The sequence below is a fragment of the Callithrix jacchus genome, chromosome 17 (assembly GCF_049354715.1).
Source record: "Callithrix jacchus isolate 240 chromosome 17, calJac240_pri, whole genome shotgun sequence".
Taxonomy (NCBI): Eukaryota; Metazoa; Chordata; class Mammalia; order Primates; family Cebidae; genus Callithrix; species Callithrix jacchus.
The window spans coordinates 59,630,138-59,643,134 of NC_133518.1; the positions used below are offsets into that span (position 1 = coordinate 59,630,138).

Sequence of the window (12,997 nt, forward strand, 5' to 3'; positions counted from 1 at the left end):
AAGGCCTTAAAAATACAAATTATGTTTTGCTTCCGGCATAGAGATTACATCAGTCTGTATCTCACACAGTTTTTATTATTTTCACCAGGTATATACTAGGTACTCCGTTACATGTTTTTTAGGAAAAATATGTTCAGAATCAGAGAGAAGCAGGATAAGAAAAATTCAGTAGGTTTTTATTTTTTAATTGAAAAAATGATTCATATCATGTTTAAGTTTTCCAGTTAATAATAACTTTTGGGAGGGTGCAAATATTCTTTGGGGTAAAGGTGATTTTCTCTGCCAAAATACACAATTCACAGCCTACATTTTGTTCCAGTCAAGTTTAAATTTTATTCATGATCTTCTTTCAAGAGCAATTTAAGTCAGAGGTTAAGATTCTCAGTGAAACATTAGAAAAAGGAGGTTTTATTTCTTCTGAAATTGACCTTGATTACTTTATGTGTCTCATAGTTTTCAGTACTTTAACCAGGTTTATCATAACTTCCCAATAAATATCTTTTGTAGAAATGAATACAAAGGTATTTAGGAATGACGCATATAAGGTTTATATGACTTCAGACACACACATGTAGATAGTTGTCCAGTCCTTTATTCTCTTGTGACAAAGGCCACTTGTCATGATTAATATCATCTATGGCATGGCCTCTTTACCTTCTTCTGAACCGCTGCTTCCAAAAAACTTCCAATTTGTGGAAATTATATCCCAGCCTGGTCATCGCAAAGTTTCTGTTTTTCCAGCTCCAATTATAGGATTCCCAGATGTTGGAAAGCATTTTCTATACTCCTTAAGCCTGTGTGTGGTGACTTCCTTTCAGCTCTTTGTTATGGAGTGTCTCTGACACTCTGACACTCCATCAACCCACACAGACTGGTCACAAGAGGGCCTAGTTGTTTAGGCTTATTATATATGAGGAGCTGAGTCACCTTCAAAGCTGTGAAAATAAGCAATCTTGAGTGCTTAGGTGTTTCTCAAGTGACCGCCAATTTGATGGGGTCTGTGATTGGCCTGTGGATGCTTTCAGTTCCCTCACTTCAACAGACAGCTTTATTATGGAGGATGTTCTTGACCTGGAGCACCATTCATCAGAGGCACCATTCCTTCTCATTCCTTCTCTACTTACTGGAATTGTAACTGAGTAGCTTAGCTTCAAAATGCATTTTGAAACTTTTTTTTCCTTTCCTTCTTAATCTCAGAATTTAGCCTTGTATACTTTAGAACTGTTTGCTTCCCTTTCTTTCTGGCCGAGAACTCCTATGCAAAGTGCTCACTTATTTAATTATGTGCTTGCTTAGAAATTCCAGGGGCCAATTTAGAAACAAACCAGGACAGAGAGCCAGCTGCAGGATCCTCCCACTTAGGAGGAGTCACAAACAATTAGTCCAGCACAATCTGGCCAAAGTCAAGGTGATTCCAACCAAACCTTCAGATGAGAGATCATTCAAATAAGAAGACATGCATAAGATTATTCATAAGAATAGGACATGCAGACCTACACCCTCCCGGATCACTCCTACTTGTTTCCTTCTTAAATCCCTTAGCTCTGCCCAAAAATTGGAAATGGTTTTTAAGGGCAGAAGCCTGGCCATTTCCCGACTTCTAGCCTTCACTTAATAAAACTTTTCTTTCACCACACCTAACCTCTTTTGTTTTCAATCTCAGAGTGGCAAACAGCCAGATTTGAGGTGGTTACAGAATTCCCTCTGAGAATATATCCAACTAAGTTCTCAAAGTTTATTTATTTTTATTTTGCTTATTTTTAGAGTGGTTGTCAAATCCAGTTATAAAAGCTGATAGTGCTTGACCAGAAATGTAGGTGGAAAAATTCAAATGTTTTTCCTTTGATCTCTGCTCAACAGAATAAAACTGGGATTTGTAAGAAGAAAGTTATACTTTTGGCTGTGAAATACTTCCCCTGCTTCAAATGTGTCTAACAGCATTAAAACTAGGGATTGATAACTATCCCTTAACGTAGTATTTAGCCGGAACTTTCACTGTAATCTTGTGAATGTCTGTCTGTCACTTTTTGCCTACACTGACTGCTTGCATGATTGGCCACTCTGGGCTCAAAGAGAATGAGATATCTGATGGAAACTCCCTAGCCTAGAGTGAGGTTTTGGAAGAGCCTATGGCCCCTACACAGTGTGCCAAATGATTACACTTACCGTTGAGCATAAGATTAACACCAGACATGTAGCCTCCTTATTCAAGCTTCACTTGGTACGGTTAGACAGCTTTATTCTGGTCCAGATTATGCTGTCCTCTCCAATTTCCCCTTGGGACTGTATCTGAGCTCATACATGAGATCTTCTCTTCCTTGCCTTTTTTTCTGCCAGTTCTTTCTGCTGCCTTGGGTCTATATCACATGTTGCTATGTCTTGCATCAACACAGGTAATTAACTCTTTCATAAAACCTTGACATGAGAGAAACACTACAAACAATATGCCCAGAACTGCTAAAAACATGACCATGAATTGCCTTCAAGTTAGTTCTGACATTTTTTCTGTGGCTATTTTGGCTTCTGGCCCCTGGATCTGCTCCACTCCAACCTCTAAAACAGATCCCAACATTTTGCATGGCTTGTTCAACACAAAGAAAAACAGAGTAAAACTGGGAATTATATCTTACTGCTAAAAATGCAGGTCTGTGGCTTGAGTGACCCAGAAATGATAATAATAACACTAAATAATCTTAAAGTAATTCAGTTTTCCTGACCTCAGGGAAGGAGGAGGATTTTGTTTCCTTTGGCCTACATAAATTATTCATGTGAACCAAGGTCTTTAAGAAAAGAGAATGCGGCCAACGAAAATGTTTTGTATTTCCTCCCTCATGTAGCGCTCCACCTTGCTCAGAAGGCAGTTGCTAATTAGGTTAAGGCTTCTTTCTCCCAAGGATCAAGTTAGAACCCCAAATATTAGATCTAAGTAAATTACTTCCTCCACATCTCCCATAATACATTTCCCATTATTAAAAATAAACATACAATTGTACTTTCTTTGTTTTGTTCCGGGCACTGAATCCATCTGATTAGAATAAAACCAGTGGAAAAGGGGGAAAATGAAAAAGGAAGTTTTTTTTTTAATCCTTTCAATCAAGTGAGGAATTTTTTGCCAGTTTTATTCCCATAGTTTCCAAGCTGTTTTGAAGGAAAACCCACCTTCCAGCTAACTCTTACGGGTGCAGTATCTGTTAAAGGGCTCATGAAACGGCTGGAGGTTAAGTGAAAATGACACATCAAGTTTCCCACAGATTTCTTCCCCAGTACATAATGGACATGAGTTCACTGAGAAGCGACAAAGTATTTAAGGGGACCCCTCAAACGGTATCTGCCCAAGGAGTTCACAAGAATTCCCCCTCTAGCCTAGGGCTTCCCGTTGTGAGTATGAAAGGTTTTTGATCATGTTGTTTCAATTTGTCCCACACAATATGTCTCAAAGTGTAAAAGAGAAGTATTTACCTCATGAACGCTGGTTGTTAGCCCAGATCCTTTTTTCTTTTATTCTTTCCATCTTTTTTTTTCAGTAGATATGTCTCCTGAAGCTTTATTCCCGCTATGACCAAAGTGCGTTCTGTTATCACAACAGGATACAAAATAACAGCTGAAGAAAGAGAGAAAAAAATAACAATGCATTGCTTTGTAGAAACTCATACTCTCAAGTCTCCTATTACTTTGCACCCAGGTCTGCACATTCAGATTCATCTCCTCTAGACTGCATATGCTTGGAGGCCTAAATAGGTTCCCTGCATACCAGGGTAGGTTGAATAGATGAAACTACTACGCAGAAGAACAGAAGTGTTTTGTAGGGTTGCCAACAAACAGAAGGCAAGCTTGGAGGTCTGATGCTTCCTGCAAAGATGATCTGTCAGCTGTTTTTTTATCTGACTGATAAGAAGTCTAATTCGTCTCTCTGTCTAAGCAAATGATGACTTGTAGTTCTGAATAAATTTTATTTCAAACAACCTGTGAGCCTCATACTCAGAGAAAATTTAAAATAATTAAATTGAAAGATAATGTTTTTTAAAAAGTCATTATCACTATAAATAAATGTTTTGGTTCCCTAGATATTACATACATACAAATATGTCCTCTCTTTTAAAAATGTAGAAGCTAAAAAGGAACATTCTGATTCTGCTACTAGGTTTTTAAAATTTCATTCTCTCTTCTTCACATTTGGTCCCCACTGAAAATGGTTGACCTTGGGAAAGTTATATTGTCCCTCTATGTCTACGTCCTCAGCTGTCAAAGGGGCTGAAAATGGTACCTACCTTACTGAGTTGTTAAAAATATTAAAATGAGATACTATGACAGGTAGATAGTAAGCTCACATAGTTATAATTGAGAATTATATAATAGATATAATTATAACTTTATAATCTATATATAATTATATATATATATATATATAATTATAACTTCACTATTCCATCTGTGTCTGACTCTCCAGTCTCATTTGCCAAAGCTCTGGCTTTGTGTTTTACAATCATATGATTATATACATATATATGATTATATGTATATATGATTATGTATATGTATATAATCATATTATAAAACATGATTATATACATACATGTCATATATTTTTGTATATGTGTGTGTATATATACATATATGTATGCATATGTGTGTGTGTGTTTGCGTGTGTGTATATATATATGACACCCAGCATGTACTTTTAATAAGGACAAGGGGCAGAGAAATTCTCGACAGAAAAGGACAGGTTCCCGGCAAAACCCCACCCTCAAGCCGAAAAGCCTGAAACCACCGCCCAAAGTGAGAAATACGTCCCGGTTTTCCCCCCTCGAATGTTGCCTTTTCTTAATCTACCCGCGGCCCACCCCACCCTCCACCATCCTGTGCCTATAAAGACCTCCCCAGTCTCAGCCGGCAGAGATGCAGCATCAGGACTATGGCCAGACGTCTGAGAGAAGTGGCCTAACTTCAGAGGGACAGCTTGATGGAGGAGAAGAATCTGGCAGGAGATCGCCGGACTTCAGGGAAACATTACCTACCAGTCTCATCCTTTTTTCAGCTCCCCTTCCCGCTGAAAGCTGCTTTCATTGGCAATAAAATCCCCACATTTACCATTCTTCAGTTCGTTCTTGCGACCTCATTTTTCCTGCAGACGAGAACTTTGGAACCACAAGTGCAGATACAAAAGGCTGTCACACTAGCCCTTTTTCCTCGCTGGCGGAGGGCAGCCGCCCCATGCGACAAGGCAAAGGGCTCACTGAACTGTTAACACAAGCCAACCACGAATGGCAGAGCTAAAAGACCACTGTAATACGCCCTCTGGGGCCAAGGAGGTCACAGGCACCCCCATCCGGAGCTGCCAGGGGCCTGCACAGAGTTTGCTTCTGCCAGCAGCAGCGAAGCAGCCGCTGGTTCCAGCACTCACGCGCTCCAGTTCCTTCCTCATTAGCTCAAGCTCTGCAGCCCATAAGGAGTTGAGAGCCGTGGGCTGAGTAAACCAGGCGCCCTGTCACGAGGTCCGCGAAGGGTCAGGGAAATATCGTGCTTCAATTTCGGCCCTCTAGATACATGGACATCTCTACTGTATCTGGAATATGCTTCTCCTGATCTGATTCTCATCCTTTCTACCTTTGAAATTTCTTATTCAAAACTTGGTTCACCTATTGCTCTTCTTATGGTGCTGCATCTTCCCAAAACATTTAATTACTATTTTTTTTTTTTTTTTTACTACTTATAGCAGATTGTATTTTCCAAAGACAGCTAAAAATATCTCTCACCATATGCTCTTTTGCATTTGGACATTGCCATTGTCATGACTCTGTCAAGAGGTGAAATTTATTTCTCCTCTCCCTTGAATCTGGTCAGGCCCGGTGACTGTTTTGGCCAATAAGTTACAGCAGAAATGATGCCGTAATTATTACAGGCACAGGCTTCAACGGGCCTAGCAGTTCAGCTTCCTGCCTCTCACAGCTTTGAATATCCATTTAAAAAGTCCAGGCTACTTTGGGAGGTGGAGACACCACTTAACAGGGCATTGAGGTGTCAGACGTGTGAGTGAAGAAGCCATATTTGATATCTAGCCCCATTGAGTCTTCAATGACTCCAGTCCCAGCTGTTACCTGACTCCAGCAAATAGAAGGCTCTAAGCCAAAACCACCCAGGTGAACATAGCCAAACCATAAAACCATGAGAGATGATGAGAAGTTATTTAAAGCCACTGAGATTTGTGGTTGTTCTTATGCAGCAATAGATAACCAGGATAATACATATCTGGTTTCAAAGAAACTTTATTGTTGCTTGTGTATATTCCTTTTATTGCTTTCATTTCTTTGTATGTTTGTCTTCTTTGCTAGACTATGAACATCTTAAAAATTGACACTTTAATAAGCATTTGTAATATAACTACTTGAATCATTGTAGGCTCTAAATAAATATTTGTTGAACTGACATAAATGTACAGGGTAGATTTGTTATTTCATTATAGTTCTTAAACTTTGTGAGAAGATAAAATTAAAAATTATTACTTATGCTACTATATAAAACATATTTTTTAAGTATCCTGTTCCTTTCCCCCAACTCTTCTACCAACACCAAGGGGGATTAGAAGACGATGTGACTCATATTCCAAAATGTATCCAAAACAGGGTAAATTCTTACTGGAGCAAAGATTGCCTTCATCTTTGACAAAGATATGGAAAGCTACACTTTGAGCGGTTATTATCAGTTGTCTCCAGACAGGGGATAGAAATTGCTGGTGGGAGGAGTCCATTGGTTAGTAAGGATGTTAACTTTGTACTCTGTGTACTTCTGTAATGCTTGAGGGTTTTTTAATGTGTATACTTTGCTTTTAGATTTAAATTTTAAAAGATTTTAAAAAGTGAAATAAAGGAAAACAGAAGATAGAAACAATCACAGATTAAGTGCACACTCTGTGCTAATGTGGGGCGTTAGATATGATGATGGCTCATTAGTTATGGATTTGGGCTTCAGTGTTATGCAGACATGGATTGAATTCTGACTCTGCCTAGGTGACTGGGTCCAAGCACTTTACCTCTCTAAGCTCCAGTTTACTCATCTAAACATACAAATAGTCATACAAAACATCTAAAATTGTTGTGCAGACCAAGAGATAATTCATACAAAAAGTTTGACACAGTGACTGACATATAGTAAGTGTTCATTTATTGGAGTAAAGTAAGAAAAGATAGAAGAGGAAGAGGCAGGCATTGAGGAAAAGGGGGAGTCAGTGCTGGGTGTGGCGGCTCACACCTGTAATCCCAATGACACAAGAGGATCTCTTGAGGCCAGTAGTTTGCTATGAGTCTAGGCAATGTAGACCCTGTTTCTTAGAAGAAAAAAAAAAAGAATAATACATAGAGAAGTCAGTGACAATGGCCATCCTTGCCGATATGAATGGTGAGATTCTTTATTTCATTCATTTTGAATATTATGTTATCTGTTTAAGTCTACACCCTCATTACTACACACTTGAATTACTGAAATATACTCTATTTTGTCTATCTCAGTCTCTTTCTTGCCTAGAATCCTCCCTGAACACATTAATCTGGTCTCATTTCCCACTGGTGCCTAATTAGAACTGGCATGGCTTTTTGATGTCTACCCATTAATTCTCACATTCTCTATCACTCAGTTTTCTTATAACAAGACTCTAGATAACTTTAGCTCAGAAGAATTCTCCTCCACAAAAAACTCTGGCATGGAAACACCAACTTTCCCACTGCCATTTGCACAAACGCTGATTCCAACTTTCACACACTGGTTCACTTTCAATGCCTTCCTCCTCTCTTTGGAAGTTCTTAGCCTGCCTGTGGTTTATGTGTAGGTCAGCTATTATTGCCTTATGCTATCCTCCCTTATCATATTCCTCCACTCTTCAAGAACTTCAGGATTCACAGTCTAACCATGATTGATGGTAATAGTTTTCACTAAATAATATAAAATTTCATATTCAAATATAATAGTGACTTATTTATTGTTTTATGTATAAATCTTGACTCTCCAGCTGCTGAGTCGCTATTTAAATCTTTTGCTGCTCTTAAGAAAAAAATCACTGTAGCAAGTATTGTCCTGGACATGTAAAAGATGTTTAATTTGGTTAGATTGCTTAAAACAACAACAAATGACTTTGTCACTTATATTTCCAGGATAGTGCCCAGTGTGTTAAATTGCTATGGGGTTACACAAGGATAAATGTTTGTTGTAAGGAAAGAAAATTCACAAACTCAAATTATACTATGTAGACATTCAATCCACTACTTTCTATTAGTATTTTAAGAAAGGATAGAATACATATTCATAAATTTGAAGTGCTCCAGATTTAGGTATTTGTGTATTTCCCAACTATAAGTGACCCAAACACTCCGCCAATGAGATGCCCATATAGTTCAGCCATTGTTTTAGATGCAAGTCGTGCATTTGGTACAGGATGGAGCTTCATATGTCAAAGCATATGCCTGCTGCTGAAGCCAAATGCAGATAGCATATGCTTGGAGGTAAAATATTTGTAAGTCTTATTGCTTATCAAAAATTAATGAGAGCAACTGTGTGTGTTTACACTATTTTGGGTTTATAAACAGATCAGCAGGGTTAACTGTAGAAACTGTTTTTGCAAAACAGTCAAGTGTTGGTTGTTCAAGCTGTGGGCCTTTCTACACGTCAACTCTGAAATACATACACACCCACACTTCCCACACACAGGAAGGCACATCAACGTGCATATTTACTATGAGGGTGGCTACATGTCAGAAGCCCTATTAATGGATCCTTAAGCTCAGAGTTGCTTTTCCTCACAGTGCAGATAGAGTAACAGTGTAGGAGTTTACTCATTAAAAGTATTAACATTTTTATTTTAAATATTTTAAAGTATTTATATTTTATTTTAAATATTTCTGGAAATATTTACATTTCCTCTGGGGAAAAAAAATCTATGTGTAAAATTCAAACAGAAGCCATAAAAATATCCATGCTATGCATAATTACATGAAGTTTCTTTGTTTATAAAGTTCATTCACTTACATGATCTGGTGTAACTTTGATATGGTGACGGATATTTTCATTTTTATTTTATGGCTGAATAAGTTGAGATTCTGCTTGGTAAAGTCACTTTTTTTTTTTTTTTTTTTTGAGACGGAGTTTTACTCTTGTTACCCAGGCTGGAGTGCAATGGCCGATCTCGGCTCACCGCAACCTCCGCCTCCTGGGTTCAGGCAATTCTCCTGCCTCAGCCTCCTGAGTAGCTGGGATTACAGGCATGCACCACCATGCCCACCTAATTTTTTTGTATTTTGAGTAGAGACGGGGTTTCACCATGTTGACCAGGATGGTCTCGATCTCTTGACCTTGTGATCCACCCGCCTCAGCCTCCCAAAGTGCTGGGATTACAGGCTTGAGCCACAGCGCCTGGCCGGTAAAGCCACTTTTATAGTTGGTTTTGCTGAAGCCAGACCTGGAGCCTTTACCTACTGCCCCACCTCCAGTAGTTTCTGCGACATATAGCTATTCAACATTATTAAAGAGTGCTATCGTATTAGTAATCAGCTGATGTTCTGATTAAATGCTTAATAACAACTTGTAGTAACAATTAGGTTACTGTATCAGTCTCCTAACTGCTCTCACTGTGGTCAATATATTTTTCACACTGAAATTTGAGTGATTGCCCTAATATCCAGATCTAAACACATCATTTTTCTGTCTATAACCCCTACTGGGCCCTGTAGCATTTCTCTCTCCTTACATTACCAACTCCATTCTATACCATTCCCTACCCTCTTTCAAGGTCAACACACTGATAAAATGGAATTAATTTTATTTTAGACTTTCTATCCTCTCTTGTCCTTGGTGCATGCTGTTCCTTTCTTTAGCATGGCACACACTTCTCCTCCTCTTCTTTGCTTCAGTGCTCACCTTGCACCTTACCTGAATACTCCTGCTAATTTTTCAGATCTCAGGATACCTTTTTCTTCATCCAAGAAGACATCATTGACTCCTTGTACTTCAAAAATCTTGATATATCATAACAGAAAGGATTTTCTGCCCTAGATACCTGCTCTCATCATCCCATTCTGAAATGTCAGCTCTTGGAGGGAGGGAGAAACTGTCAATTCTGTTACCCTGACATAATACTTGGCACATACTAGGTAGTTGATAAATATTTTTAAATCAGTCAATGAATAAAGGGTTGAATGAAGACATGTAACTAGATGAAAACATGGACAATTTCCCAGAATTCATTAATGCCTTTGCCTTTTTCACTCTGATAGATTGCTTCAACATAGATTTTTCATTATATTTTAGTCCATTCTATCTTCTTGGATATAGCACATGAATTATAAAAGGGTATATTTTAAATTATTTTTTTCAGTATTCCTTTCCTCAGATCCATTGGAAAAGGATATAAAAGACTAGTGGGGGCAGGGGGATTATGAGTTTTTTGAAAACTGTGTCTCCCTATGTGTAGTTCTTGACATGATTAAGAATTCATTTATATTTGCAGTTTCCAAATTGCCCAGGTCCTACTTGTACCCCATAACTGTTTGATGAATGAAATAATAAGTGAATACATAATCAATTAAATTGTATGTTCTAATAAGTAATAGGTAGATGTAAATTTTGCTCAAGAATCACTTTCTTAAAAGAAGTAAGACCAATATCAACCTGAGAAAGCAGGTCATTAGGTTTGGGAATTGTTGCTACTGCGCCATGAAAGCATGAGAGCACTGAGCTTGTGCAATTGCCCTGAAAAACCAATGATTCCCTGCAAATGTTCATGAGTTCAGCAAACTATTAAGGTCTTGAAGCTTAGATGCTTAAACCAAACAAATTAACAAGGAAAAAAACAAATCTGTGAAAGCATTCTACTTCTAATATGTATTCTACTTTTTAAACTTGATTTGGTACTGTCATAAGATACAAGTAGGCATTCCTTAAGATGTCTCTTCCCATAAATCATAAAATGTGAAATTAGAAAGGGGCCTTGAAATTTCTCCTATTCCATTCACCCCCACAACCCTATGGTTCTATATTATAGATAAGCAAATTGGAGCCCAGAAAAGCCAGATGACTTTCTCAGAACCACAGTTCTTTCAATTGCTGGGACTCCAATTTAGGTTTCCATCCATAAAATGAGAGCAATAATTACTCTACACTGAGAACTTATTATGTATTTGAAATTAGCTAAGTATTGTAGCATTTGGTTTTGGGAGTTGTAGCATAATTACAAATGTAATTATTCATACAAAGGCTGACTTCAACATAAATTTCTGCCAAGATTTATTGGCATACACTAGGTGGATACTGAGCACTACTTTTAGTTATGAGATTGAAGTGAGCAGAATAAACTAAAAATAGCGTGTAAAACAAACTGTGAGAGCTACCTTGTCTCATCTCTAGATTTTCAAATTACAGTGATACATTTCATGACGATTCTATTTAGCCTTTTCCCTGATTGCCTACTGAGGAAACAAACAAACAAACAAGCACACATATACACACAGAATTCACCTTGAAACTAGGTAATTGCTTTGGAAAAAAATCTGAAACAATATGAGTGAGCTGACCTAGGATAATAAATTTGCAGGTGGGTGTACTGCAAAACAGTGCCCAATGAAGAGGTTGTGTGTATTCTAGCTCTTCCTGTTTCTATCCAATTTTTCTATAAGGACTGCTGTGCATGCTATCTGCAGTTGACCTACACAGTGCTCCACCAGATGCTAAAGTGTCAGTTGAACAGTCACAACGCTGCAGTGAAGGCAGGAATAAATGTGTTTGTTAGCATCCCCATTTACTGCCATCCAAAATGTTCACACGAAAACACCCACCGTACTCCCAGCCCACCCCTCCATCTGCACACTGGCTAGTAAAGGAAAAACGCAAACTGAAAACTCTTTGAGGCCCTGTTTGCATCCAGCTTTCTGAGTAAACATGCTGGTTCTCATGCTATGATCTGAATGCTTGTATCCCCCCAAATGCCTATGCTGAAATCTAATCCTCAAGGTAATGTTATAAAGCGGTTGGGCATTTGGGGAATTGATTAGGTCATGATAGCTGAGCCCTCATGAATGGGACTAGTACCATTATAAAAGAGATCTAAAGGAGCTCATCTGCCTCTTTCCCCATGTGATGACACAGATAGAAGGCTCATATAAAACAAGGAAACTGATCCTTACTAGACACCAAATCTACTAGCACCTCGGTCTTGGATTTCTCAGCCTACAGAAACTGTGAGAAATAAATTTCTATTGTTTTTAAGCTGCCCATTTTATGGTATTTTTTTTATAGCAGCCATAATGAACTAAGATAGCCTGCAAGGGGCATCTCAATTCCAGGGAAGTGCAAAGTGACACTGTGCAATGTAGTCAGGCTTCTATGGCAGCGCCATGCAGCCCTGAACTCTCCTAAGAATGTGAATGTGCCCCCTAATGAAGTGCGGCTGATGTGACTAATGCAGTGGAGCAGCTACCGTGAGCGTTTCCCAGCCTGCAGTCACACGGAACCCCCATCTAGTGCAGGCTGGATATTTTTAATTCATCCACTCTAATCATGATTGATTGGAAGAAGACGCAAAGCTCTCTTCCTTTGTCAGAAAAACCTTGGCGGTTACCAAGGTTTTTATTGCCCAAGGTTACAACCATTTCAAGAAAATGTAAGCCGTGGGCAATTTCTACTGGGGACAACTACGGGGGCTTATCCTTGGCAGAGGAGCTTGTACATTTGTGTAAAATATTCAGATTTCAAACACTCTTTACTTTCTAAGACATAGTTCATGGATCAGATCTCTTTTATTAGGCAACATCTGAGTAAGTAATTATAGAGGATAATAACCAAAATACTGTGTGTTATCCATCTGAAAGAGATAATATCTTCTAGCGAAAATAGACCACTACCTAATGTTTTGCCACATTGATTGAATAATTGGACACACTTTTATTTGTTCACAGAAGGCCTCTCAAAGGATTTCTAAATGTTCAAAATATACAAATTCCTCTTCATCAATAAAAACTTG

At 38.4% G+C, this 12,997-nt stretch overlaps 1 long non-coding RNA gene across 1 annotated transcript; it reads right to left on the reverse strand.

Moving 5' to 3' along the window:
- Positions 1-90: 90 nt before the first annotated feature.
- On the reverse strand, positions 91-5,374 carry LOC103788874 (uncharacterized). The gene is made up of 3 exons (XR_614918.5): positions 5,016-5,374; positions 3,460-3,601; positions 91-2,415 (listed from the first exon to the last, which is right to left on the reverse strand). It is a non-coding gene; the product is annotated as an uncharacterized LOC103788874 (long non-coding RNA).
- Between the last annotated feature and the right edge of the window lie 7,623 nt (positions 5,375-12,997).